General features: G+C 42.8%; 1 long non-coding RNA gene across 1 annotated transcript; it reads left to right on the forward strand.

The window, feature by feature from the left end:
• Positions 1–18: 18 nt before the first annotated feature.
• On the forward strand, positions 19–6,226 carry LOC145718206 (uncharacterized). The gene is made up of 3 exons (XR_014141652.1): positions 19–2,511; positions 3,363–3,446; positions 5,337–6,226. It is a non-coding gene; the product is annotated as an uncharacterized LOC145718206 (long non-coding RNA).
• Positions 6,227–6,427: the final 201 nt, after the last annotated feature.

Below are 6,427 nucleotides of genomic sequence, written 5' to 3' on the forward strand. Positions count from 1 at the left end.
TTCTTCTTCTTTTTTTTTCTTAACATATATTGCATTATTTGTTTCAGAGGTACAGATCTGAGATTCAACAGTCTTGCACAATTCACAGCGCTTACCAGAGCACATACCCTCCCCAGTGTCTATCACCCAGTCACCCCATCCCTCCCACCCCACCCCCCACTCCAACAACACTCAGTTTGTTTCCTGCGATTAAGAATTCTGAGTTGAGAGACTTTAGCTCAAGGTAATGGATTATTTGTTTTGTTGTTGTTATGGGTTCTATTTAGGAAGCAGTCCTCACTGTGATACTGATGAGAAGGACATGCAGATGTGATTTTTGTCAGATCCTTAATAGGTGATGATGATGATGATGATGATGATGATGATATTGGAATTGATTATGAAGAGATTGAAGAAATTATCTCTGAGGTTGTCGAAGATTTTAAAATGAGTTCCATATAGGGTAGCCTGGGCGGCTCAGTCAGTTAGGCGTCATCTGCCTTCGGCTCAGGTCATGATCCCAGGGTCCTGGGATTGAGCCCCGCATTGGGCTCTTCACTCAGCCGGGAGTCTGCTTCTCCCTCTCCCTCTGTGATCTCTCTCGCTTTTGCTCTCTCTCAAATAAATAAATAAAATCTTAAAGAAAATGAGCTCCATACAGAATGATTCATTTATTTATTTCTTTTGAATTTATGCATTTTCCCTCCATGGCTAATATATTCCTTGTCTCTCTTACTCATCAAGTGTTTACTCTGTGTTAATATGTATTGAGCCCAATGCTAGGCGATATAATGGAAGGCATGTTTGGGTTTCAAAGAAGTAAAGGTCCAATCCCTGATGAGAGAAGCTCGATTTTTGCCTCAACAAAAGAAAGACATCTCTAAAATATTGCACTGGGTTGAAAAATGTAACCCCTAAAATTCATATTTGCCTGGAACTTGTGAATGGCACATTATTTAGAAATAGAGTCTTTGCAGACATAACGAAGTTAAGATGAAGTCATACCAGATTAGAGGGTAATTTAGACAGACACAGAGGGAAGAAGGCCATGTGACAACAGAAGCAGAGATTGGAGTGGTCTGGCAGCAAGCCAAGGAATGTCAAAGATTGCTAGCAACCAGTAGAATCTAGGAAGAGGCAAGGAAGAATTCTTCCCTGGATCCTTCAGAGGGAGCGTGGCCCTGCTGGCAACTCAGTCTCCAACTTCTGGCCTCCAACCTGTGAGAGAATAAGTTTCTGCTGTTTTAAGCCACCCAGTTTGTGGTAATTAGTTATGGCTGCTCTAAGAAAGCAATACAAATAGTTTGCATTTTAATAGGACATTTAATTTAGGAATATAGAACATTAGGAAAAAAGAGAAAAAAAGCACCCAAGCTTCTATGTGTGAATCTAGTCTCTTTCAGTCCTTCCCTAGTGTAAATCATTTTTACTGGTTGTGATCATAATATAATATTTTTTGTTTGTTTCTGGTGGGCCATTTTCATTACTTTCTGATCATTCAGCATTAAATCTTTTTTGGCAAAAATCTTTGGGGGACCCTCTAACCACTGTCACATCTGCAAAAGCCAGGGCCTCACTTTCCTAGCATCCCCTGAAGCTCACGGATGGTCACCCACACCCCACCTCAGACCTGAACTGAAAGTGGCTGATGGGAAGATGCAGAGACGGAGCACCGGATGGCTGTGCCCAGGCGGGGAGGCAGCGGAGCCCATGACTCTAGGTTCTGGTGCTGAGGCTGCCAGCCCTGCAGGCATGGGTGTTTGGACCTGGGCAACAACATCCACTGTATCTTCCCAGGATTAGCGTATCACATTCCTGGCCAGGTGGCCCCCACCCTACTGTTTTGGGTCCCAGGGAATTACCTAAGTGTATACTTTTTGGGGTGAAACTAACGAGAGTGGATCTCTAGTGCTTATAAGGAAAATTCTGGCTGATTACAGCATTGTGCTTTTTAAATCTAACATTGTACTGTAAGCAAATTCTGTAATGTTACATATCTCTGACCTGTTAGAAAAGTGGGTCATTTCAAAACAAACCTGCAGTGGATATATTTGTGTGTATAACTTCTTTTTCCCTTGCATAATTTTTTGATGAATATTCTGAGAACCGTGTCCACTGGGTCAAAGACTGTGAACTCTGTATATCACTGTGATTTCCTAAAAAGTGGTAACAATTCGTATTGCTGTCAGCAGTATATGTGTAAGTAAGTGCTAATTTTATTGCATCTTTATTTATATGGGAGGTATTATCAATGACAAATATTTCTACTATCCTCTTGGGTGAAAAACAGCACCTTAATGTTTTAAAGTTCATTTCTGTGATTACTAGGGAGAATAACATTGTTCCCTTATTTTGTTTACTAGTTGGGATTTCCACTGATTTTTTTCTGTTCACCATGCAGGAATGTAAAGTAGACATATATAAACATGGGATGAGCTTCTCAGGAGGGTTACAAGTCCAAAATTGCTGCACCTATTTGAGCAGACTGGGCAACTAGATGAAGTCCTGATGTCAGGGCGGGGGATTCAAAAGGTATAGTAAAGTCTTTCAATCCTGAGATTTTTTTTTTTATTGTTCTTGGGAGAAAGGAAATGCAGAAGAAAGCACGCTGTGCCTGTAAGCGCTAAGCTTCAAGTGGCAGAATCAGCAGGATTCTTTCTTATAGGTTTTGCTTTGATGTTCTTTTTTTTTTTTCTTATATATTTTCTTTTCGTGTCCTAGCAAACTAAATCCTGGTAACATTTCTCTGAGGGTCACTTTCTGAGGAGCACTTTTTTTTTTTTTTTTTAAAGATTTTATTTATTTATTTGCGAGAGAGAGAATGAGAGACAGAGAGCACGAGAGGGAGGAGGGTCAGAGGGAGAAGCAGACTCCCCGCTGAGCAGGGAGACCGATGCGGGACTCGATCCCGGGACTCCAGGATCATGACCTGAGCCGAAGGCAGTCGCTTAACCGACTGAGCCACCCAGGCACCCAAGAGGAGCACCTTTTAAGAGCCAACAAATTTTAGCCTGACATTTTTCTTCTTTCTCAAGGGTCTTGCGATCCTGCCTGTGGATCCTCATGGCTGATTTCTTGCCAGTGGGTGGCAGCCTGTTGCTTTCAAGAGAGGCAGTTGCAAATGTGTGTGGAGGGCAGGGTGGGGGCGGAGAGAGTATGGTGTGTAAGAGATAACTGGGATTCTGGGGCAGATAAAAAAGGCTGTTGAATCACCTTGATAGCAACATCAATTTGGCAGTTTGCTGAACAAAGTTAAATGATGACTGATTTATAAAAACACATGCTGCATAAACCTTAGGATTACTCCTGGGACATTTTGGGGGGCACCCTACCAAAGAAAAAGTTTGTTATATATGTATTTTTTTCTGCTTCCAAACTCTCAGGAAGAGATTTGGTTTCATCAGAAAGTGCGGGCACCTGATACTCCCCTGCTACATCACCAGGAGTTCATCATCCTGAGTCAGAGGGTAAGGTAACCTCAAACTCCTTGTGCTAACAATAAGGTTTGCATAAAGCTTGTGACCATTTCACCCGTGTTCTAAATAGTGGGCCTGGGTGGAAAGGGAGGGTTTCTTCTCGATTCCCAAAGGAAAGGAAGTTTTGATCGTTCTATTAAAAGGTTGTGATTCAAGGAAGCAGAGTCCCCAGGGCTATAAAGGTCCATACACTGGTTAGTGAAGTTGACAAGTTTGTCTTTGCTCTGCTCAAAGCCATTCTAGAGGGAGGTAAAGAGCCTCAGAACATGGAAAGGGTGGCAAATGATGAGGATATAAGCTGAGGTTCTTGATCCCAATTTATCACTGGTCATTTAAGGGACTGGATGCATTCCTGCTTGTCTCTCAGGGCACCAGGTTTCCAACTACAAAATGAGAGGGTTAGACTGGACAGTCTCCAAAATTCTGGGAGGCTTATGGGGCACCTAAGTGGCTCAGTCAGTTAAGCGTCCGGCTCTTGATCTCAGCTCAGGTCTTGATCTCAGGGTCATGAGTTCAAGCCCAATTTGGAGCCTACTTAAAATAAAATAAAATTCTGGGAGGTTTCCATCTTTCCTGTCTTTAGCTTCTCCAGGCAATCCAACCCCCATTATCTTTAAAGATTAATCTTTCCTTAAATAGGTTCAGGGTACATAATGTGTTGTATATCTTCTTTACCTGTCTCTTACTGGGAACATCAGCATATCCCTTACCTCTATCTTTTCCATGAGTATTTTGCTGCACAGGAAGGTTCCCCAGGTGAGAAAGTCAGTGACCTCAGAAAGTATCTTCATTGACTTTTTGTGCTTCTTTTAACTGGCTGAGAGAGCCCTCTGGATTGCCTGTTCAGGTTGCTAAAAAACAATTCATTCATTCAAAAAGTATTTAGTGAGTACCTACTGAGCTCTAGGTACTCGCCACGTGCAGTAATGCTTCCCAAGGACCATCTGAGAATTTACCTTTCTCTTGCCTAAATATGAGTCTGTCTACATGGGTGGAAGACCTTCAGTTTTTCAGGACTTCTCTAGAGGCCAGAGTTGCAAGTAGGGAATAGACTGTCCCTCCACAGACCTTTCCCCACAGGTGCCCATCTTTGTTAAGCAGGATGTTAAATCAGAAGGCACCGTGCTCTGAAGGTGAGTGCAGCTGAATCCTGAGCGAAGGGAGCCTCTTTGTAATCTCCTTAGAAAGCTGCTTACAGAGATATGGAGAGGTACATGGGGGAGCATTCAGACACTGTGCGGCAAAGAGACACATGCTCAGATCTGTACTTTAGTAACTTTTAGGACTTTTTTTGTGTAATATTTCGAAGCATCATTGAGGATTTTCTTCCTAGCCACAGAAGTGCTTTTGCCTGGGCCTGTTTCCAGGTGGGCATGAGGCACGGAGGGTGAACGTTGTGTAGCTTCAGAGGAGGGAACACATTAGCTTTCAACAGAAATAGATCCTACTAAGAAGTTTTCCTTCACGTGACCCTGCAGTCTTGAGGAAGGAATAACAATAACAACAACACAATAACAATGGATGGCCACTTTGTTTAGGGGATATTTTTGTTCTGGAGAATGGAACAGAAGATCCTATAATAATGATGCGTTACAGTCATCAATTTCTCACACACCCATGAACTCACACCTATCATTTGTAGTGAGCTTTACATGCAGAATGTCATTTGGTCTCCAGAGGAACCCAGTCAGATATATTCTATATATCCTCATTTTGTAGGTGTGGAAACTCAGGTGCAGGGAGGTCAGTTAAGTAACTTTCTCTGGGTCACGCAATTAGTAGGTTAAAATTGTTGTCTTACTTGAGTCTGTGCTCCTTACCACCCCAATACTGCTTCTCTGACTAAGAGGGAGTTGTAATTTGAATGTTCTTATTTTAAAGGTGAGAAGACAGAGAGTCAGAGAGGTCAAGCACCTCAGCTAGAGCTCTTCAGGGATACACTGAAGCTTTGAATCTGAGTGTCTCATTCCTGATTGAAGCCTACCTTCGCTACAGAGATGGACCTTGGGTTCATTCTTCAGGCTGTAAGTGAACTTGATACTGTGAGGTTGGTGATTCTCATGGTAAGGACCCAGAATTACAAATAAACAATGGTCATGCCACAACTTTCCTCAGAGGCAGGATTTTATTCTCCTAAGAGATGAAGAAGGGGTTGGAGGCATTTTCTACTTCTCTCTACTCCTCTGTTTGTGTCTCTAGGGACTGGTGTCTGCTCTTTGTACTACATAGACCACTGGTACCTAAAAACTCTTGAATTTATCCTGGCAGATTGTCCAGAATGTGTCCCTCCTGGCATCCCAGCCCTGGGAAGAAATGACCTGGCTTTGGAAAGATCTATTTTCTAAGCATGCCTCACTGGAATGACAGTCACTGGGTGGGCAGCCATCTTGGTCATTTGTGCCTTGTTGCATTTGTGCATTTGGTCAACAAGTGCCTTGTTGTGGGATCTGCTCCAGTCCTCTCCCTAGCACCTCAGTGTGGATAGGACTTTGGCGCAGGGTGTACAAATGATGTCTCCCGTCAATCAACAGTCAATCAGAGGTTTACAGAGCAATTATCATAAGCTTCTTCCTGTGACAGCTTCTGTGGTGGTTACAAAGTAGGTGTTCCTATAGTCAGAGGTTTATGATTTAATTGAAGAGATGATTAAACTGATCAACTAATAAGAAACAATCAAACCAGAGGTTAGAGATTGGTAGTGGGATGACTGAATCTGACCAGGAGATAACCACCCAACCCTGAAATACACATACATGAAGCTTTAAAAATATCTTGAACCATGAGAGACGATGGACTCTGAAAAACAAACTGAGGGTTCTAGAGGGGAGGGGGGTGGGAGGATGGGTTGGCCTGGTGGTGGGTATTGAGGAGGGCACGTTCTGCATGGAGCACTGGGTGTTGTGCACGAACAATGAATCATGGAACACTTCATCTAGAACTAATGATGTAATGTATGGGGATTAACATAAGAA

The sequence above is a fragment of the Leptonychotes weddellii genome, unplaced genomic scaffold (genome assembly GCF_054177405.1).
Source record: "Leptonychotes weddellii isolate Sample4059 unplaced genomic scaffold, ASM5417740v2 HiC_scaffold_12103, whole genome shotgun sequence".
In the NCBI taxonomy this organism is placed as follows: Eukaryota; Metazoa; Chordata; class Mammalia; order Carnivora; family Phocidae; genus Leptonychotes; species Leptonychotes weddellii.